This window comes from Emys orbicularis, chromosome 14, assembly GCF_028017835.1.
Source record: "Emys orbicularis isolate rEmyOrb1 chromosome 14, rEmyOrb1.hap1, whole genome shotgun sequence".
In the NCBI taxonomy this organism is placed as follows: Eukaryota; Metazoa; Chordata; order Testudines; family Emydidae; genus Emys; species Emys orbicularis.
The window spans coordinates 25,513,446-25,537,398 of NC_088696.1; the positions used below are offsets into that span (position 1 = coordinate 25,513,446).

At 42.1% G+C, this 23,953-nt stretch overlaps 1 protein-coding gene across 1 annotated transcript in view; it reads left to right on the forward strand.

The window, feature by feature from the left end:
* PHKB (phosphorylase kinase regulatory subunit beta) overlaps nt 1-23,953 on the forward strand; it is a 210,278-nt gene that overhangs the window by 1,064 nt on the left and 185,261 nt on the right. The window lies entirely within an intron of this gene.

The window sequence follows — 23,953 nt, forward strand, 5'->3', positions numbered from 1 at the left end:
AGCCCATGTGACTTCCTCAGGGCCATACAGGTAGTATTGGATGCGGCCCACAATGGTACAAGAACCACTGCCATAAACACAAAATAGTTTGTAGTGACTTGTTACACTCTAAAAATTGCTTACCTTAAAGGGAAGCTGTCACTGCAATGTGACCCATAAAGTTAGGTTTTGTAAAAGCTTGTTTGTAGCTCTATATTTCTAGTATCATTCAGATAGTTATTAGAAGAATTCAACTTTTAATGCTGACCACACAGTACTACTTAATTAAACAAAATGTGCAAGACAGTTTTTAACCTAGCATAATTTTACAGTCAATGTTCCTATCTAAAAGGAAAATGCATATTTAACCATATACTTGACTATGAAATAAATGTAACTACTTTTGCTTATTTAAAAGGAAATTAAAAATTGTTTACACAAATTACGTTTTTAAATGGAATGTTCAGTGCAAAACTTAGTGTGACTCAAGTTTACAGTTGCAAGTATGAGACTCACATTTTATAGTATCCCCTAGAAAATAAAATATCATTTAGGCCCCAGTCCTGCAGACACCTACCTGTACATACTCCAATTACACGTTAAAAGTATCAAAGTGAATTTTTGCCAACAAAAACTTATAAGTACCAATGAATTAAATCAATCAATATGATTGATTACAACTGTATTAGTAGGAATGTACTGCAAATAATACAGTAATAGGCCAGTCCTGCAATCTGGCCTGTACAGAGCCTCAGTGACCCCAGCAGGATTTCATACATGTGTAAGAGGGTTGCCTGCACAGATTCGTCTGCAGGATCAGGGCATAGTTGTCAACATCAGTTATGAAAACTAGCTTGTTTTTGTGTGTTTACCCACCAAAATAAGAGACACCAATTCAAATAATTACTATTCTCCGCATTTTAATCATGGTATAGTACTGCAGAAGGAAACCAACCTGTAGTTTATTTATAGCCTAAAGATTACTGGGTTACAATAGCTGTTTAACTGAGTATCACTTGCTTTGTTTTAGCACAAATATTGCATCTTTACTATTAATGGAAGAAGAAATGCTTTTCTTTTGGATCAAGGCATGGGTGGCGGGTATCACAGGCCAGGGGAGGCTGAGCCTCCCCACGGTCAGCCCCCGGGTCCTCTCCTGTTTCCCGACGGTGCTCTCTGGCTCTTCCCCTGTGGCCGGGTCCCAAGTTGGGGCTGGGGCTGGGGCTGGGGCTAGGGCTAGAGGGGGCGGGGGGGGGACCGGCCAAGGCCCAGGGCTCCAGGCAACTGGAGCCGGTGCTCACGTCCCCCAGCGGTGAAGGACAGTGGGGGGGCTGGTGGCCGTGGGGGTGCTCTGGGCTTGGGCGACGGGCAGGTGGGGCCTTGGGCAGAAGGCGGGGGCGAGGGGCTAGCCTCTCCAAGCCGGTAGTTCAGTGCTGCCCATGGATCAAGGATTTATTTAATCCTGGAGAAGAATATGTATGGGCTTTATTCTGCACATATTGATATCAGTGGCAAAACTCCCATTGACTTCAGTGATGCAGGATCAGGTCATAGAAAGGGTAAATATTCAAAGCATTGTTATAAAGTAACCAGGAATTTTACTGCAAAATAAAGTAATATTACTTCTATATACTATTCAGTATGGGAAGATTATGTAAATCTAGGTCCTGTTACTTGGTTAGATATTGTTTATTAAAATTAAGGCACAAGAAAACCAATTTTTAGGGTATAAAAGGGAAAACATAAATAATAAATAACCTTAATTATCCCCTTGATTGTCTAGTGCATCATGTTAATAACTCTGCTAACACTGCTTTCACTAATTTAATGCTAATTGCTTCTAACCCTCACTGGACAGTTTTGAAAATTGCTGTAGTTTAGCCTGAGACGTTTGTGATTAGCTGCATCAGTTTGAAATGGCCAATTTGGACGATGACAGAGCCAGCTCTGCACATACTTTCTCAAGGTTTGGTAAGTGTGTGGTCTTTCCTTTTTTATATTTTTGTGTCTTCCGCTTTGAAAAGTGTGATTGCTTGTTGCTGCTTTCTTGCAATGTTAACATAAAAATGCCATATGTATTTAGTATTTAATTTGTACTTGCAGTTCTTTTATTTATAATTTTTTAAGCAAAATTTAGGCCCAAGGTTTGAGCTTCTTGTGGGGAAAGCCTTCCAAATTTGAAATCTCTTATTTTCAGAAGGAAAAAAAAATCCTTAATTGTGTTGGGGTTTTTGTGTGTGCTTTTGTTGTTTATTATTTATCAATTCTTTTACGGTGACAATCTTAGTTATGAACTTTCCTTTGTAATGACAGTTAAGTCAAAGGTTCTGTTAGAGCATTGTTTAGCTGCTGCTTCTTCTTCTTTTTTTTTTTTTTAGTGTTAAACCACAAATAGCTTTTTTTCCCCCCAAGCATGTCTCATGTAGCTGGTTACAGTCTTAAGGCTTGTCTACGCTTGAAAATAAATTTGGATTAAGGTACAGTGTGAATTTAAAGCACAGTATCTATTCATATGCAACTCCATGTGTGGATACTCTTATTCCAGAATAAGAGTGCCTTTTTCCAGTTTAGCTTAATCTACTAGATATTGTACTAGTAGCACTAATTTTCAGTGGTGACTCTCAGTCGGATTGCATCTGAAAGGCTTTCAGCTGTCCACTGCAAGGATCCCAACGGAAGAGCCACTTAAGCTTCTGTTGTACTTTTCTTTCTCACTCCCTTCTGTGTTAAAGGAGCTGCTTGAGTTCTTGCCTCTGCTGAGAATCTGGGCTTGTCTTCATTACCAGGGAGATCGATGTGGATGTCGATTTAGTGGGTCTAATGAAGACCCGCTAAATCGACAGCAGAGTGCTCTCCATTCGACTCCGGTACTCCAGCTCCCCGAGAAGAGTAAGGTAAGTCGAGCGGAGAGCGTCTCCCTTCGAAGAAACCAGGGTAAATCAACCTTAGCTACGTCAACTCCAGCTACGTTATTCACATAGCTGAAGTAGCATAACTTAGGTCGACTTACCCCGGTAGTGAAGACAAGCCCAGAGTCTTTCTACTTTCTTAATTTTTGTAGCTAGTCAACATTTCCTACTGGTAACTAAACAGATTTGTACTAGTTAAAAGCTGATGTTGTTCTGAAGTCTCAGGTTGAGCAATGGCAGCACAAAATACTGACATTTGAGTATCCAAGATAGTTTCCTGTTTGGTTTGTAGCAATTTCAAGATTTGTTTGGCAAATGCCTATGTTTATGTTAATGGGTTTTGAGAATAAACTCCTGAATTTATACTTTATTGTTCCGTGCTTCTACTGTGTTACATGTCATTAGTTACAACAAATTCTGAAATCCAATGATAAAGTCCAGGTACAGTGGATTACATAAACTGTTTCTTTTATTTCAGAAGATGAAGAAACTTAATAAGATGTATCAAAAGAAATATGTTTGGAGTTGGTTTCTCTGTCTTGTAAAGGGGAGTAATAAAGGTTCTAAAAGGCTTTACACCAGTGAAACAAGGGGTCATTGGCAGAAGTTAGCTTAATTTCTTGAAATAGTACAATGGACATTTATATTTGAACAATATTGTATATTGTAAGTCTTGCAAACTCCAAAAACCTTAATTGCTTCCAAGGGCACTTCTGTTTCTCGTATTTTTACTTGGATGATGCTTAGTTTTTAATGGCATACTTTAAGGAATAGACTGGTAAAATATATTGAATGTTTTCCTCCTTGCCATGGAATTACAAAGACATTATATGCATACACACATATAAAATTCTTTATTACAAAAGGCCATTTAAAAGTTTGGTCCCTTTAAAACAAAATTTGTAGATTTTTTTTTTTTAATTGGTTCCTCTAACTAAACTGTGAAAAGAATTTAAATAACTCAGTTTTTTTTCCTGGTAAAAGATAATTATGAGTTCTCCTGAGTCAGTAATTGCAGTTTATGTTCTCCCAGGTTAGCAGATGAAGTTTGTTTGCAGTTTTGCATGGTAATTTGCCGCTTCTCATTACTGAAATATTTATTTTGGAAATAGTGAAAAGCTAATTCAAATAGCTTTACAAACAAGAATTCTTTGTAGTACTATCTCAGTATTGCCTTTATTGACATATACACCTCTACCCCAATATAATGCTGTCCTCGGGAGCCAAATAATCTTACCGCGTTATAGGTGAAACCGCGTTATATCAAACTTGCTTTGATCCACCAGAGTGTGCAACCCCGCCCCCACGGAGCGCTGCTTTACCGTGTTATATCCGAATTCATGTTATATCGGGTCGCATTATATTGGGGTAGAGGTGTATTTAAAATTACTGCGAAAAGTGGGCTGCTTTTCCTAAAACTTAGCTGAAGCTTGAGAGCAATCAGGGCAAGTAAGGCATTCTAGGATGTTATATCTATCTATTTTAGGGCTTTATGCTGCCTCCCGTCATTGTAGTATCTGAGTGTCTTCCACCTAAACTCAATAGCAGTCCTGAAGTCTGTAGCAGACTTCGTGGGGTCTCTGGCTTTTTTCCCTTTTTGGGGACAAAATTCTGCTTAAGGTCAGCTTTTGATTTTTTGGGAGTAGGGACTTGATTGGGGTTTAGAAATAGAAGAGGGTATTTGTATTGTGTCACTTAATGTGGAAAGGTGTCACTTGACTGGGATGTGGGTGGTCGTGCCTAGTGGTTGATGGAGGAGTCAGGCAGCCAAGAATTGGAGCTGCTGGTCATAAGTGGTATCCTGGGTGAATTCTGTGCCACTGTGTATGCAGAATTCATGTCGGTTGCAGATTTCTTTGCTTCCCCGCAGAAAAATGTCTTTCTGACGGGGAAGCAAAGAGAAGCCACTAGAGGTCACATGTCCCTCCCTAGCAGACAGGCACTTTGTTTCGAGCGCCTGGAACAGCTAGAGGAGCAGTAAATCACTGTGGGGCTGCCGATGCCCTGGCCAGGTCAGATCGTACCAGACTCCCCCATACCCATATCCTGCTGCCAAGCCTCAACCACCCACACCCCTACCCCACTGAGCCTCACCCCTTGCATCCAGAGCAACCCTGCACCCAGACCTCCCCCACCAAGCCCTGCACCAAGACCCCCCCTGCATTCAAACTGCCTGCCCCCACCAATCTCCCCCCAACCCTCCCCACTGAGGGCCCCCCCCCGCATCTAGACCTCCCCTGACCCCCTGCACCCAGACCATCCCCCTCTGAGCCCTGCACCTGGACCTCCCCTGCCTAGCCCCATCCCCCTGCACTGAGACCACCCCCTGCCAAGCCACACACCCCTGTATCTGGATCCCCACCCTTGCACCTAGACCCCGCCAACTGAGCCTCCTGCACTTGAGCCCCCACCCAAATAAGCCCCACCCCTATGCACCTGGACCACCCTGATGAGCCCCACACCTGGACTCTCACTCCACAGAGCATCAACTAGCTGCACCCAGACCCCCACCCCACCAAGTCCCACTCCTCCAGCACTCAACTTCCTTGATGAGTCCCCCACACACAAACTCCCCCTGCTGAGTCCCATCCCCACCGCACCCAGACTTCTCTTACTGAGCCCTAACCACCTTCACCTGGACCCTCCTGCAGAGTCCCATTGCCCTTGCACTCGGATCCCACCCCCCAACAAGCCCCTGTGTATCCAGATCCTCACCACTGAGCCATCCACACCCAGATTGCTCCACATAGAACCCTGTCACCCCACCTCTGGATTTCCCCCCACACTAAGCCCCTCCACATTTGGATCCTGCTGGGCTGAGCCTGACTGCCCACACCTGGTGCGCTTGGTGCGGAGGTGCAGGGTTCTGGGGTGTTTCTGGGACATGCCTAGCCTTTGCACTGTGTCAGGATCGGGTGCAGCTTCACTGCCAAGTCCATACCCAGGGGGTTGCTGGGTACACATTGATCTCCCACCTCCATGCAGTCAGTGGCCTGTGCTCCCCACTGTTATGCTGGAGCCTCCACATTTATTTATTGACACATAAAATTTTGAGAATTTTAAAATATTGTGTGCAGAATTTTTAATTTTTTGGTGCAGTATTCCCTCAGGAGTAAACTGGAGTCAGAGGCCAGATGTGAGAGCTGAGGGTCAGTGCTGAAGTGAGGAGTTGGAGCTGAGAGTCAGAGCCAAAGTCGGAAGTCAGAGCCAAAGTCAAAAGACAGGAACTGGAGCTGTGGGTCAGGCCTGCATTATTTGGGCTGAGGAAAGGCTGGGAAAAAGCAGGCACGAGAGTTATTGCAGTCATGGGCAAATGCTTTGAGCAGCCATCGCCCTATTGCTAGTCTTAAGGGCGGGTCTGCTGATTCCCTCAGTCATTTGGACAATTTGGCATCTCAGTTGGGCCCAGCTGCGCTCATTAGACTGCCTGGGTTTTAAGCTAGCAGGTAAGCAGGCTAGCTGCAGGTCCTTACTCCTGACAAAAGGCTTTCTTGAAGAGGAAGATTTTCAACAGAGTAACTTTGGAAGAATTGCCGGATGGTTGGAAGCATTCTTGATGTACACTAACGCAGGAGCCAAGGTTACTGTTAAAAGCAATAATCCACCTAACCTTAAAGTGGAAAGAAAAGCTGATAGTGATATAACTGATTCCAACTGAAGTAGTTTGGTCCCTATATTAAATAATAGATGTAGTGAAACAACAAAAACAAGATTTAAAAGACTGATGAAAATGTCTTGCCTTAAGCCTTCTGTAAGAGGGTATGGTGAACAAGATAGCTGTTATTTTTTACAGGGTACAATGCTGGTCAACCAAGACTATTTTAGATTATTTGAAAGTGCATCTGGATCTTACCAGCAAAACATATCAAGGAGCTGCCAATGCCTCTACTATTCAAAGAATATGAATAATTGCAGTGTTTGGAGTTCAGTAAAGTTCACAGCGTTTAGCCAGTAACCTAAATCCAGAGTGATTATCTTTGATCAGTTAGGTGCTTCATACTAAAACAGAGGGTGCTTAAATTAGTAAACCTCTCATGTACTTTCATATAGAATGTTTCATTTGAATGATTGGTTTGAATTATGTATCTGAGTTGAAAGGGTTATAATTTTTATCTTCCCAGTCCTAATTATTGCAATATGCTTTTGTTCTTTTCATTTATTAATAATGCCTATATAGCATGTATAATACAGATACATATGCTCATTGAATTTTTGGGGGGATGAGTATGGAGCTAACATAAGAAGTACTCATTCATCACTTAAAATGGATTAAAGCCCTCTTTAATCTCATAGTTTTTGGTTCAATGAACATTTATTGAGAATAAGAGTTTGACTTTTGGATGGAGGTGTGGGGATAGAAGGTTACACTGTGGTGGGACAAATTAGAAAAGGGGTGGCACAGCTAATGGCAGATTAAATTAGGAAAACATGAGAGAGGGCTAGTTAATGGGTAGGAATTATCTATAGCAGTGTTTCCCAAACTTGGACGCTGCTTGTGTAGGGAAAGCTCCTGGCGGGCCATGCCAGTTTGTTTACCTGCCCCATCCGCAGGTCCGGCCGATCGCGGCTCCCACTAGCTGCGGTTCGATGCTCCAGGCTAATGGGAGCCGCTGGAAGTGACGCAGGCCGAGGGACTTACTGGCCGCCGCTTCCCGCAGCTCCTATTGGCTTGGAGCATCGAACCACGGCCAGTGGGAGCTGTGATCGGCCGGACCTGTGGATGCGGCAGGTAAACAAACCGGCCCGGCCGCCAGGGGCTTCCCCTACACAAGGGGCGTCCCAAGTTTGGGAAACACTGATCTATAGTACAGAACTAAATCGTACGAATGGGGGTAGAGAATGAGGGTTGGAATGGAGCTGTGACTAAATGAGTGAAGGTTGTAGAGAAAGTATTGGAAGGAATCAGATTTTTTAAAATCAACAACAAAAACACTTGGAGCCGAAAACAGATGAGGCCTTACCGGGTGCCCCCTATTTCAACACCAAGTTGAATCCATCAGACTGCTATTGACATTATAAAGTCAGGGCAGGTGGATATAGGATGTGTGCAGGTCTAGGAGAGGCTGGAAGAGGAGGGAAAAGTAAAAATGAGAGAACCTACAAAAATAATGGACTCAACAAAACATATGAAAACATTGCCTCAGTCGATTTGTTTGTACGTTTGCATCCTTTCTCCTATGCCCCATCTGGTTTTGTCTACTGAGGTTATTATTTTTACACATTGTTACATGTACATAGTCCCTAACAAGTATATGGGTAATGGATACTGATAAAAAGGTTTATAAAGTGCTTTGAACATAAAAAGGCCTATATATGTGCTAAATAGTATTAATTGCGATTATAAATTACAATACATGTTTGGTCTCAAATTATTACATTTTTCTTGCACTCCTACAACTATTTTTGACATGATATTGTCTTATTTCTCAGTGGCAGCTTTATTCCAGAGCTTAATTTGGCTTTGCCTTTCTGATCTCCTTGTAATGCAGGTTCCATTTCTACCAACTCACCCATGTGGACAAACTCTTGCATCCACATGGATCTAGTTGCAGGAACAGGGCCATGAGATTAAAGAAGGAATCTAATAAACGGAAGGTTTGAAATTAGTATTCTCTGAAATTTTATTTTTTCCCTGAATATTTTAATTTAAATCTATAAAAAGAAGCTTTTTTTTTTCCATTCAGTCTAAAGCCTTGATCTCTCGCCTCTTAGATTATTAAATTAGTAAAGAAAAATTGTAGTTAAATAAAATGAAGAAAATAATCTGTCACAGATAAGAACCATACTTATGAATTAGTATAATTCATTAATTGAATTCTGGACTTGCAGTCTTACAGGGCATGTCACAAATCTACATAATGTGCATGAGTGCTAGATTTTACATTTGAAAATTTGGTTTGCTAAAGTAAGCATAAAACATTTGTAACCAGATTAGGTATGCATCTGAGAAGTGTAATTTTTTCCTGCCAATTGACCTTGTAATGTTCACTCAGTCAATTGCCTGTTTCAGATGCTGGTAATGAAATACTGTAAGTGTTTTAATAAAAAAAACCTGCTGTTGTCAAACCTTACTTTCCCTTGGGAAAAACAGAAGCTGCAAACATTTAACTTTACTTTTGAGAAATTTGAAGTTGAAATTTGGCCCTCTGTATAAGAACATAGTTTATGTATTAACCACTGAGTGGCATGTTAGTAAATGCTTTGATCTAAGTACTTGTATATCTCCCATCACCATAGTGGCTGAATGTCCCACGATCATTAATGGCTTTTTATCATCACAGCATAAGTTTGATGTAACTAGGTATTCTCCATTTTATGTACAGAGAACTGAGGCACAGTGTAGATTAAGTGATTTGCCCAAGATCACACACGAAATCTGTGGCTGAACCAGGAGTTGAAGTCCCAGTCCCATTCCCCAGCCACTACTCCATCCTTCCTACAATATAAGAAGTAAATTAGAACACAGAACTTCTTAATTTTTATTATTTATTATGAATCTTAAAGCATTGCCAGACATTCTCATAATGGAAAAGCTCAGGGTTGAGGTTAGACAGTGACAATAACTTGTTAGAGATGTGGTTACCATTTCTAAAATATAAAAAAAGATAATAAAAAAAAGTGACCTAGGAAATACAGACATTGTTACCGTAAAACATGAACAGTTATTAGTCTTTGTTCTAGTAACATACAGAATTAACAGAATTGTTGAATGCTTAAATTTTTCTTGTATCACAGTGGCTCTCAAACTTTTTTACTGGTGACCCCTTTCACATAGCAAGCCTCTGAGTGCGACCTCCCTTAGAAATGAAAAACACGTTTTTATATATTTAAAAACATTATAAATGCTGGAGGCAAAGCGGGGTGTGGGGTGGAGGTTGACAGCTCGCGACCCCCCCATGTAATCACCGCACGACCCCCAGAAGGGTCCCAACCCCCAGTTTAAGAACCCCTGTTGTATCAGCCCTTGCTCATAAAATTGTCATAGTTCTTGCCATTGTTTTTCCTTTTATCTGCAGAGTTTTATAAATAAAGTGTATTGTGTTGTTTTTAAATCTTCTTCAACAATATATTTCCTAAACTTATTGGTTGAGTTCCTAAGAAGTGTCCTCCTGTTCTAGATTTCAAAAATCTTTTTGGGGTATAATACTAAGAAGAAAGAAATGAAGGCGATGTAATAATAATACTAAGCACCTACATAGCACTCAACATTTATTTCTCACAGTAGCTCAGTAAGGAAAATAAATATCAACATTTTACAGTTAAGGAAAGTGTGGTTGAGATGCTAAAGGACTTGTCAGAGGCCATGGACAAAGCCTCTATCAGAGATGTGACTAGAGCTCAGTCCTCTGTTCAAACAATAACCCATACCAATCATGCCTCAGTATTTTCTCAATTTGTTTATATTATTTTTTATAACTTCGACTGTCTGAAGCAATTCTTACTATAAATATAAATGTCTATATTTTAATTGTTTTAACAAAAAATGTTTTTATACAAAAACTAATTTAAAAAATCAAGTGTAAAGCCTTACTTTAAGTTTCACTTCATGTAGAAAGATCTTTGAGGAGGACAGATGCAAAATGAGGGTATGTAGGTGGTTGCAGACCAGCAAAGCTGATCGGGGCAGACTGTGTGAGCTAAAGAAAAAGTTGTCACAGGGAAAGGATCTTTTTGGACCAAGGACATGACTTCCATTTGAGAGCGGGAACTTCAGTGTATAAAGTAACCAAGAAACAGGCAAAAAGAAACCTGTGCTAGTCACACCCATGGGAAGAGACGACCCGTACCTGCTGATAGTGGGGGGACAGAGTGAGGGCAGCGGCTTCAGCAGATGTTACTGAGCATGCTCAGTACAAGCCAAGCAGCAACTCTGGGGAGGCACGTGACTCTGTGTGCCCCCTCCCACCGCGCCGGCTCTGCCCATTTGTGACTAACGGGAGTTATTTGTTCAGAACGTGTATTCTCAGTACATTTTATGAATTGTTCATCACCCCGGCCGTAAGGAGTGTCCTTGTAAACCAAGACCATCAGCCCATCAGAGGCACAGCTGGTGAGTTTATAATGACTGTGTTCCTGTCTAGTTTGGGGAATGACTGTCTAGTTTGGGGAAGGGGGGAAGACATTTGCTAGAAATACTGCCAGGGACATAAATTATGATCTTAGACAAGTTGTCAGCGCCTCTTCAAATGTGCCTGTTAATTAGTTTACAAGGAGCTGATATTCTCAGAGGAGAAACATGAGGGAAGGAAGGGAGTGGGTCTCTAAAAGTAATTGGCATTTACACAATGCTTTTTATTTATAGATCTTAGAACTATATTGGAAAAAAGTGAAGCACAGACAAGTTAAGGATCTTGTCCAAGGATTTGTAGCAAGTCAGTAGCAAAGCCAGAACTAGAATCCAAATTTCTAATTGTTCCCTCCAGTGTTCCTGTCCAGTGGATCACAACTTCTACTACATTTTTAGAGAAAAACTACATGAACGGTGAACATATAAAAGTCAAACGTTAGCTACCAAATATATTATATTTTGCTCCATAACATTGTGTTGAAAGCCCACTGAGTTTTTAATTGGACAGGTGTTTCATCAAATAGGCTGTTTGGCTTGAAACTGAGCCTTTTATTTTCACACTACTTTGTTTCCAGTCTGGCGGGAGACATCTGTTCAAATGTCGTTTGGGTGGATAATCTGAGAGCAAAAAGTGGGTGATTTTTCTAACTCAAATAGTACAGTGACATATTTTGCAGACCTCTCAAACATCACTACAACTTGGTCAATGAATTAAACATAGATTTCAAAGGAATAGTTAACCATAGTTTCCATAGTACTAAAGAGTGTTATGGATTCATTCTGGTTTCATACACTCCATTCATTTTGCCTTGAATGATCTGCTCTTGTGTGGTAATGTTCTTTGAAATACAGGCAGCAATGCATTTCCTTGTGTCTGGGAATAGTTTATTCTTAAAATAATACAATTTGTTTTTAAAAAAAATCTTGCTTACCCCTCCAAAGGCTTTGGGCAACTAGTGATGATAGTTCTTGAAAAAATATTAAAAATACCCTGCTCATAGCTTTTAAATATTTGAAATACAGACTATACAAAATATAAATGTTGTGAATTGAACATAGGGAGAAAGGTGTCTTATTGTTCCCTGCTTTAATCTTACTTCTTTTAAAGTATGTTATCTCTAAAACGTAATGCATGTATAATAGTACAAAGTTGCTTTACAGATCATAACTCTGGTCCTATTGCAGAGCCAAGTAATTCTCATGTACTGTCAAAAATTGATGCCTTTTGCAGCTGAATTCATGAGGATAGGTTGTCTGATTGTAAAAACAGGCTTTTTCATAGTTTTCCTCCTATATACTGTATCACGATTAAAAATGACAAGTAGCACAAGGAGTTAATGTTTCACTTGTATAGACCCAAGTTCATGGAATCATAGAAGTTAGACATGTAAATGACCTATTAGATCGTCAACTCTAATTCTGTACAAGATCTAATAGTTTTCTACTTTTTCATCAACAGTAGGTTCAAATGGGCCTTGGTCACAGTTGAAAGCACTTCATTTGTTTCATCCTAATCTCTACTAGTGCTAGCATGTATGAATCCAACATATGACTTTACACAGTTGGTATTCTTTATTCAGGAGTGATTTAAGATTGAAATGGTTTGTCAGTTGTATGGCAGGATTGAGTTGCATTGATAATATTTAGTGGAGTAGTTTGCAAAACATCTGTCTGTATCAAGCACTCTCTACTCTTTTCAGATTATCACTTATTTTACTTTCCTGCTTGCCCACTATAGTTTTGGGAAATGAAAATTATACTGGTCTGAGGTCCAGGGCTTTCTGTATTAAATCTTGTATTAGTTCTAGAAAGCAGTGCTAGACTTAAGGAACTGTGACAGATTTAAGATCTGCTATCCTATGAATCATTAAGTTGTTAGTCTATAAGGTGCCATAGGACTCTTTGTTGCTTTTTACAAGTCGAGAAAGTAATGTAGTTCTCAGTTTTTCAGTTGTATACAGCATTTGTTTTTATAAGTTTTTGTGAGATATTGAACTTAAAATCACATCATTCTGATTATCATCTTGTTTCCCTTTATTTCCAATGCCTCTCTGATATGATTTTAACCACTTTGATTTAATCACAGCTAGAATGAGAGATTAATGATTTTTGCCAACATTTTCAAATATGGATCCATAGAGTTAGGCTCCAAAATTCATAGTGTTTTTTTTTGTTTGTTTGTTTTTTTAAATACCTGCAACTGCCATTAACTTCAGGGGGGATTTGTGGATGATCATTGCTTCTGAAAATATGGATTCAGGAGCTAGCTTTGAAAATTTTGGCCTTAGACTGTCAAAAAGCTGGTAGCCTAGGTATTCAAATGTCTTGTAGCTCTGATTGCTCTGAAGAGAATGTCTGCTATAATGTTAGAATTGAAATGAGTTGGGGGGAAAGCAATGTGGTATCAGAATGACATGAATTTTCTCAATCTGCAATGGCTAGAAACACAGAAATTTATATTTCTCTAACTTCCCTTTAGAAGGGCTTTAATACTCATTTTGTGGTTTCTCTCAGTATCAGAAATGGTTTAAGGCGCAATGAACATGTTGGCATTCTCTGTCGTTGCTGCATGTATGGATTTCACCTGCATGTTAATCTTATTTTTGAAAATGTTTGTACATTATCAAAGTATCATAGCTGGCAGCCATAATTTCTTATCTCTGAATGCTACTGTATTTCCATATTAATAAATGACCATTATTAGGGAAATCCATTTCATCAGTACAGTGCTGCTTTATACCGCTTGCCAATTTCTGTGGGAAACTGTCACTATTTTTAGTGATCTTTGGACTTCAGAAATAATGCATTTCAGATGCTGCAACTTTTAAGTATAGATGAGCCATTATCTGAAAGGGCAGGGGGTCAATTTCTTAACATTTTACTCAAAATATGGTTGTATTTAATCTATGTACAGTATATATTGTAATATCCAAAATAACTGAGGATTTCATGGAAGTTGGGATAAAGATCTTGAGAATGTCTTCTCATGAGAGATTTCCAAAATCAAAATGACAACATGCTATGTTTTTATGCCCTGTTTTAAGCCATTTGAAATCCTGCTAGTTACATCAGAAATGGACTTCTGCAAGTCAGTAAGTTAATAATTTAGTTCTATAGATATTACTTCACAGCTTTTTGGAGGAAAACTTAGATTAATGCATCAATGTACTAGATTGAAATTTTGTGTTGGATCCTAATGTACATTGTTGTTCAGTATCGTTTTACGTTAAAGTTCAGTCTTCAAGGGGTAGTGAACATAACATAAGAAAATAGGTATCGAATGTGTATACAATTACAAAGGGTGAACTACAAAACATGCAAACCAAATGTTTGCACTTTTTGATATACAAAGAGAGCTTGCAAGTCTTCTCACACGTGTTCATTTGGTTTTACTTTGTTTTTTTTAAATGTCTTCACTCTCTTTGTTGTGAAACCTTGGTGAAATCTTCAGAGGACTTGTTGATGATGCAAAGCTGTAGTTTGGTAGATGTCTCTTCCCCGTAAATCAGTTTGGAGGGGACCATTAGATTGTCTAATAGTAAACATTCCCTCCCTTCCCTACATTCCCTCTCCTCCCCAGTTTTAGGAGATGGAGAGATGTGAGATCCCTCCTTTAGTCTTCTAGTAAAGAAGGAAGTGAGTGAGTTCCTGATGTTTGATATTTCAAACATAAAATACATGCAGGAATAAGGGCGATATTTGAGGCTATGTTTTACATTAAAAAGGAGCAAAACACAAAAGGCAAAAACAATTTTTGATCTTGTTTCACAGTACGCTTTGAATTTTAAAACTCCGCTGGCACACTAGAGAGCCCTACAGTCACCACAGCCTGTGACTTGCCCCATGAGCAGAGGAACCAAGCTCAGGAATAAGAGCAAGCTTCAGTAATTGGGTCCTCCAGAGACTTTCCATCTGTAGTGCTGCAGGCAGGCTCGCTGAGAAAAGTTGTGGGAAATCACTGAACAACAACACAGACCAAATGGGGGCTTTACTCTCCTGCAACATCCAGTAGGCTCCCCACTTTTTGCTGCTGCAGCTGCCACTTCTAGTATTATCTCAGCTGCTATACCAGTCTGAGACAGAGAGTGAGACCCTGTTACATTCCAAATAGGTAAATAATGCATAAGTGCCTGATTGCAAATGCCAAATTTGTATACACGTGAGGTTTTTCCTGCTATGCTGCACCTGCCCCAAAGTTCACTAGCCATCCACCGCTGGTTATTGTCAACCCTAAGTGTTCGTAAACCATGAGTCAGGGGCCCCACAAATCATGTGATTGGCTTAAAAAAATCATAGAATCATAGAATATCAGGGTTGGAAGGGACCTCAGGAGGTCATCTAGTCCAACCCCCTGCTCAAAGCAGGACCAATTCCCAACTAAATCATCCCAGCCAGGGCTTTGCCAAGCCGGGCCTTAAAAACCTCCAAGGAAGGAGACTCCACCGCCTCCCTAGGTAACGCATTCCAGTGCTTCACCACCCTCCTAGTGAAATAGTGTTTCCTAATATCCAACCTAGACCTCCCCCACTGCAACTTGAGACCATTGCTCCTTGTTCTGTCATCTGCCACCATTGAGAACAGCCGAGTTCCATCCTCTTTGGAACCCCCCTTCAGGTAGTTGAAGGCTGCTATCAAATCCCCCCTCATTCTTCTCTTCTGGAGACTAAACAATCCCAGTTCCCTCAGCCTCTCCTCATAAGTCATGGGCTCCAGACCCCTAATCATTTTTGTTGCCCTCCGCTGGACTCTTTCCAATTTTTCCACGTCCTTCTTGTAGTGTGGGGCCCAAAACTGGACACAGTACTCCAGATGAGGCCTCACCAATGTCGAATAAAGGGGAACGATCACGTCCCTCGATCTGCTGGCAATGCCCCTACTTATACAGCCCAAAATGCCGTTAGCCTTCTTGGCAACAAGAGCACACTGTTGACTCATATCCAGCTTCTCGTCCACTGTGACCCCTAGGTTCTTTTCTGCAGAACTGCTACCTAGCCATTCGGTCCCTAGTCTGTAGCTGTGCACGGGATTCTTCCGTCCTAAGTGCAGGACTCTGCACTTGTCCTTGTTGAACCTCATCAGGTTTCTTTTGGCCCAATCCTCTAATTTGTCTAGGTCCCTCTGTATCCGATCCCTACCCTCTAGTGTATCTACCACGCCTCCTAGTTTAGTGTCGTCGGCAAACTTGCTGAGAGTGCAGTCCACACCATCCTCCAGATCATTAATAAAGATATTAAACAAAACCGGCCCCAGGACCAACCCTTGGGGCACTCCGCTTGAAACCGGCTGCCAACTAGACATGGAGCCATTGATCACTACCCGTTGAGCCCGACGATCTAGCCAGCTTTCTATCCACCTTACAGTCCATTCATCCAGCCCATACTTCTTTAACTTGGCAGCAAGAATACTGTGGGAGACCGTATCAAAAGCTTTGCTAAAGTCAAGGAATAACACATCCACTGCTTTCCCCTCATCCAGAGAGCCAGTTATCTCATCATAGAAGGCAATTAGGTTAGTCAGGCACGACTTCCCCTTGGTGAATCCATGCTGACTGTTCCTGATCACTTTCCTCTCCTCTAAGTGTTTCATAATTGATTCCTTGAGGACCTGCTCCATGATTTTTCCAGGGACTGAGGTGAGGCTGACTGGCCTGTAGTTCCCCGGAGCCACCTCCTTCCCTTTTTTAAAGATGGGCACTACATTAGCCTTTTTCCAGTCATCCGGGACCTCCCCCGATCACCATGAGTTTTCAAAAATAATGGCTAATGGCTCTGCAATCTCATCTGCCAACTCCTTTAGCACCCTCGGATGCAGCGCATCCGGCCTCATGGACTTGTGCACGTCCAGTTTTTCTAAATAGTCCCGAACCACTTCTTTCTCCACAGAGGGCTGGTCACCTTCTCTCCAAATTGTGCTGCCCAGTGCAGCAGTCTGGGAGCTGACCTTGTTTGTGAAGACAGAGGCAAAAAAATCATTGAGTACATTAGCTCTTTCCACATCCTCGGTCACTAGGTTGCCTCCCTCATTCAGTAAGGGGCCCACACTTTCCTTGACTTTCTTCTTGTTGCTAACATACCTGAAGAAACCCTTCTTGTTACTCTTAACATGTCTTGCTAGCTGCAACTCCAAGTGTGATTTGGCCTTCCTGATTTCACTCCTGCATGCCTGAGCAATATTTTTATACTCCTCCCTGGTCATTTGTCCAATCTTCCACTTCTTGTAAGCTTCTTTTTTGCGTTTAAGATCAGCAAGGATTTCACTGTTTAGCCAAGCTGGTCGCCTGCCATATTTACTATTCTTTCTACACATCGGGATGGTTTGTTCCTGCAACCGCAATAAGGATTCTTTAAAATACTGCCAGCTCTCTTGGACCCCTTTGCCCTTCATGTTATTCTCCCAGGGGATCCTGCCCATCTGTTCCCTGAGGGAGTCAAAGTCTGCTTTTCTGAAGTCCAGGGTCCGTATTCTGCTGCTCTCCTTTCTTCCTTGTGTCAGGATCCTGAACTCGACCATCTCATGGTCACTGCCTCCCAGGTTCCCATCCACTTTTGCTTCCCCTACTAATTCTTCCCTGTTTGTGAGCAGCAGGTCAAGAAAAGCTCTGCCCCTAGTTGGTTCCTCCAGCACTTGCACCAGGAAATTGTCCCCTACACTTTCCAAAAACTTCCTGGATTGTCTGTGCACCGCTGTATTGCTCTCCCAGCAGATATCAGGGTGATTAAAGTCTCCCATGAGAACCAGGGCCTGCGATCTAGCAACTTCTGCTAGTTGCCAGAAGAAAGCCTCGTCCACCTCATCCCCCTGGTCTTGTGGTCTATAGCAGACTCCGACCACGACATCACCCTTGTTGCTCACACTTCTCAACTTTATCCAGAGACACTCAGGTTTTTCTGCAGTTTCATACCGGAGCTCTGAGCAGTCATACTCCTCTCTTACATACAATGCAACTCCCCCACCTTTTCTGCCCTGCCTGTCCTTCCTGAACAGTTTATATCCATCCATGATAGTACTCCAGTCGTGTGAGTTATCCCACCAAGTCTCTGTTATTCCAATCGCATCATAGTTCCCTGACTGTGCCAGGACTTCCAGTTCTCCCTGCTTGTTTCCCAGGCTTCTTGCATTTGTGTATAGGCACTTAAGATAACTCACTGATCGTCCCTCTTTCTCAGTATGAGACAGGAGTCCTCCCCTCTTGCGCTCTCCTGCTTGTGCTTCGTCCCAGGATCCCATTTCCCCACTTACCTCAGGGCTTTGGTCTCTTTCCCCCCGTGAACCTAGTTTAAAGCCCTCCTCACTAGGTTAGCCAGCCTGCTGGCGAAGATGCTCTTCCCTCTCTTCGTTAGGTGGAGCCCGTCCCTGCCCAGCACTCCTCCTTCTTGGAACACCATCCCATGGTCGAAGAATCCAAAGCCTTCTCTCCGACACCACCTGCGTAGCCATTCGTTGACTTCCACGATTCGACGGTCTCTACCCAGGCCTTTTCCTTGCACAGGGAGGATGGACGAGAACACCACTTGCGTCTCAAACTCCTTTATCCTTCTTCCCAGAGCCACGTAGTCTGCAGTGATCCGCTCAAGGTCATTCTCGGCAGTATCATTGGTGCCCACGTGGAGAAGCAGGAAGGGGTAGCGATCCGAGGGCTTGATGAGTCTCGGCAGTCTCTCCGTCACATCGTGTATTCTAGCTCCTGGCAAGCAGCAGACCTCTCGGTTTTCCCGGTCGGGGCGGCAGATAGATGACTCAGTCCCCCTGAGGAGGGAGTCCCCGACCACCACCACCCTCCTCCTCCTCTTGGGAGTGGTGGTCGTGGAACCCCCATCCCTAGGATAGTGCATCTTTTGCCTTCCAATCGGTGGAGTCTTCTTCTGCTCCCTTCCCTCAGATGGGTCATCTACTCCACTCTCCGCATTAGTACCTGTAGAGAGAACATGGAAACGATTGCTCACCTGTATCTCCATTGCTGGTACATGGACGCTCCTCTTTCTCCTTCTGGAGGTCACATGCTGCCAAACTTCTTCATCATCCGTCTGTCCCTGCTGCGCCTGCTCTGAATTTTCAGAACATTGTGGCCGTAGAAGCATCTCCTGACGTCTGTCCAGGAAATCTTCATTTTCCCTTATGCAACACAGAGTCGATACTCGTTTCTCCAGACCTCGAACCTTCTCTTCCAATATGGAGACCAGCTTGCACTTTGTACAGACAAAATCGCTTCTGTCCTGTGGAAGAAAGACAAACATGGCACAACCTGTGCAGGTTACAACAGCTGATCGCTCACCTTCCATATCACCTTCCTCTTAAGAGCTTCCTCAGCTGTTGCAAGAACTACTCAGTGAAACCTGCAGATGAAAGCCTCAGTGAGCTCTCTCCAGGCAAACTCCCTCTGTTAGCCTCTGCTGTTCGCCGCTCAGCTGGTTCGCTGCTGACTGCCCTTATATACCAGTCAGGCCCACTCAAGGCCCACCTGGAACAAAGCACTCCCAATTCACACTTTTCAAACAAACAAGCAAGCAATCAAGCACACGGTCAAACTGACAAACTGTCCCAGCAACAGACACTCAGATACTCACCAACACAGCCCCCCTAATGCAGCACTTAGCGTACCTCCTCATCAGGAAAATGATTTTTCATTTTTAAATTTGTAGGCTCTTTTATTTACTTTCTAGTTTTTTTATGTTTATGGTTCACATTTTCAAGCTTTTTTTCACAACCATGGGGGCTGGAAACTTCCTTTTTTTTTTTTTTTATATGAAAGTGGAGATTATTACATGATAGCATGTCTCCAGAAGCTGGAGCATTTAAAAAAAATCAAAATATTATGAAACCCATGATGAACACTTATGACCCTGTAAATGGTTGACATGGTGATTATTAACTGGTTCTTTTATAGTAGTTTCCTAAGATATTTGCTGTCCTCTTTTATCACCATTGTATCACTTACTTCTTTGGGGGCTGTATCCTGTTCCTGTGTAAGGCCCAGATCTTGAAAACCTTTATGTATGTGCTTAACTTTGCTGCTATGAGCAAACCTATTGATTTCAATGTTAAATATGTGCATAAGATTTTGCAGGGTTGAGACTTAAATTGATAGCAAAATGTCCATTAACTACAGTGGGTGCAGGATTGAGCCCTTAATTAACAGCAATTTGAAAGTAGTGGGATGGTCCTTTAATTTTTCTTTTCGTATTTTACTGTAATTTTGTATTCTATTTTGTTTGCCAACTATTGTAGAAGTAAATCAAGCTTTCTGTCTATAATGTAAAATTTTAGTCTTAACTGACTTTTTTGCCACTCATATGTAATCAATACACTTGCTAATGTTTACTACTATTGTTTGTTTGTTACCATATTTGAAGCACTTGTGGCATGTATAGGAAGAATGAGTTATTTTGCTTTGGATTCCATTTATACAAACATAGTGGTGGAGGTTCCTAATTTTTCTAGCTTTTCCAATTTTTAAGGGGCAGATTATGGCCTGTCTTGCCTGCCCATGCAGGAAAGTAAAGTGTGGTGTAATGCATCTCCTTATTCCCCTGTGCTGGCTACCTCCTTTTTGGGGTTGGAGGTGAGAGATGAGAAGGAAGTGGCCTCACCCCAAGCAGCTGAATTCATTCCTGCACAGGCAGAAAGGGTATATTTGTGTAGAGAGAGGCAAGTGGCTCTGCCCCGGAGTGTGTAGGGCAGAGCCAACCCACCAGTGGTGTTGTGACCTGACACTTGGGGATGTGGTACCACTCAATTTGGGAGGTGCGCAGAGGAGTGGTGGTTGTTTTGTTGTATGGTACTTGAACGGGCTGCACCAAAGCTGCAACTTTAACAAGCTCTGGTTGTGACTTCTGAACCAAAAAATCACAACTTCATAATCCTTTTCAGATCTGGACTGCAGTCTTGCACTAGCTGGGAATGGTTCAGATAGTCCTGTGCAGCACTGACACTGGCTAATATCCAGCGTGTGTGTTCATTTGTTCAGAAACAAGATTCCAAACTACAGTCTGATACTTTCATCTTCTTTGTCAGTGACACTTCAAGCAACTGTTTTCTATTTTTTTTAATAGGATGCTGTTGCATTGCTCCAACTTCTAGGCTATATTATAAATCTCTTTGCATCATGGTTTCTTAAGGCAATATTGTGCACTACACCATACTTTCTCTTCCATGATGGTAGTTCCAGACATCTCATCTAGGGAGCCAGAGGCCATATCATGTACAAAGACTAGAAACAAATCTTATGAAACAATAGAGGTTGAACTACCAGATTGCAGTGCTTTACAATACTTCATTCTAACACTATGTTAAGTAGTTAAAATATCCAAGAAAAATATGTTAACTAGATATTTCTTAGGAGTTTCAAAACTGGCTGTGAGTTTGCGTGCCATCTTTCTTCTGCAGTTTAACTAGATGTTGGTTTTTGTCAGTTCATCATTCTTTTGCTGAAGAAGATCCAGAACACAAAATTTAAATGCAATCCCCTTCCAGGACTTTTCTTCAGTTGTCACCTACGTATCTTAATGACAGTTGAGCACTATTACGTTATAGAAAGGATATCGGCTGCGTAGAGGCTGAACATTGAATATTACATTATATAATGCAATAGTACTTACAATGTAAAGTGTATAATTTTTCCTTGTCAATAACTAAATGCCTCTAATGTAAATGATCTTGCTAGAATATGACAAAACTAATCATGATGGTTCTAAAATGCCGTGATCCTTTCTAGCTAGCTTGCTTTTTATTGAACTAGAAAATATGTCAGGGCCTTGTTTTGTGCATTTTGAGTTTTAAGGCATATTTTATGTTGTCTATGGCCTTATGTATTTAAAATTGATTTTCACTACTCAGCAAAACTGGTGTGGGAAAGAGAGGGAGTGTTTTTAAAGCAAAAAGCACTTATTTGCCATTATCATCTGTATTCCCTTGTGTATAATACAAATATTTATGTATATCTTTCACAACCTAGCTTCTCCTCCTGCTTGATTTTGCAGTGAGGTTATTATCCTATGTTTTATTATACCAGTTTGTTGCCATGGAATTGATTGTGATAGTGATTAAGCATAGTTTTACTTCAGGATTTCTTCAGCAGAGAGCTCTAGCTGTTCAGGCAAAACATATATAGTACATTCAGATATCTTTAACAGCGAGCAAAATCTGCATAAGACTTTACTCCTGAGGGCATTCTGTGCCAAAAAATAAAAATTCTGCGCACAATGTTTTAAAATTCTGTAAATTTTATTTGTCAAATAAATGTGGAGGCTCCAGCATGGCATTGGGGAGCATAGGCTACTGGCTGCACAGAGGTGGGAGATCACTGTGCAGCTCCCCCCCGGGACACAGACTAAGTGGTGAGTCTGCACCCCTGGCACAGCGTAAAGACCGGGCGTACCCTAGTAACACCCCAGGGCCGTGCCCATCTGTGCGTCTGTGTGAGTTGCACCAGGTGTTGGCAGGCAGGCTCAGCAAGGCAGGATCCAAGTGTGGAGGGGCTTAGTGTGGGGGGATCCAGGTGTAGGTTGAGAGGGTTCTGTGTGGGGCAATCTGGGTGCGGGCAGCTCAGTGGGAGATCCGGGTGCGGGGGGGGATCTGGATGCACAGGGACTTGTTGGGGGGCGGGGGGTTCTGGGTGCAATGGTAATGGGACTCTGCAGGGGGGTCCAGGTGAAGGTGGTTGGGGATCTGAGTGTGGGGGGAATAGAACTCAGCAGGGGGGTCTGGGTGTTGGGGGCTCAGTGGGGGGTCCAGATGCTGGTGGAGTGGGGCTTAGTAGGGTGAGGATCCAGGTGCAGCTGGTTGGCGTTCGGTGGGGTGGGGATCTGAGTGCGGATGACTCGTTGGGGTGGGGCTTGAGGGGGGGGTTTTGAGTGTGGGGGGTGAGGCTCGGTGGGAGGGTCTGGGTATGAGGGGGGTCTGGATGCACGGGGGTTGGATGGATGGGGGAGCAGCTCCCTGTACAGGGATCCCTCCCCCTGCAGCTAAGGAGTGATGGGTGCAGGAAGAAGCGGGAGTGGGGGGACTTTGCAGAGCTTCCTGCAGACGGGGGAGAAATTTGGTGGTGGGTCTGACCTGGCCCTGGATGCCATCAGGGGAAGAGGAAGTCCCGTCCTCCCCATCTCAGCTGGAACTAGAAGCTGAGCCCGTCGCAGGGTAGGAGCCACCAGCCGCGTCTTCCCTAGTCTGGCCTCCTGCCCCACAGTGATTTACCTCTCTGCTGGCTGCCCTGGGCCCCCGAAACATACTGCTGGGTAGGGTCTTGTGGTTTTCTTTTGCTTCCCTATCAGTCATTTTTCTGTGGGGAAGCAAAGAAATCTGTGGGGGACAGAAATTCAACACATGTGCAGTAGTGCAGAATTCCCCCAGGAGTAATAAGAAAACCATTGGAAGTATTTGAAAATGGAATGGATTTTTGTTAGTCCTACAAATATAATTATTTCTCCCATATGATTATTTTTTAAGAGTAAAACTGTTATGTAATCACTTTTATGGATTTTTTATCACTTGTCTCAAACTTTTAATTCTCATGGTTTTCTGTTGTGTATTATCAAAAAGTTGAGTAGTTTTAAATTATTTCTATTGCTAAAATGTCAGACACTTAAATTTAACACTATTCATTGCCTGTAGGACTCTGACACTTTCATGCTTTTCTGTTCCACTCAGTCCTTTTTCTGCATAAACTTTTTATATGTTCCATTCTTAAAATAAAAATGAAATATATTACTTTGTGGATGGTAACTTTGTTTTGTTTCTTTGCTGGCCACAGAGGGTCACAGATTGTCCGGTGAGTATAACTGTTAGAACGCAATCTGATCTTTTGGAATTTGAAAATCCCTGCAATATATATGCTGTGTTAGGTAAAGCTTCTTCAATGGGTTTTAAAATAGATCCTGTACCACTAAAATTATTAGACATATGATTTGTAAGAGGATATTCCAATGGTGAGCACGTGAAAAGTTACATGAACAGCTAAGTTACATTGCACATTCATATGTGTATATATAGCGAGAGAGAGAGA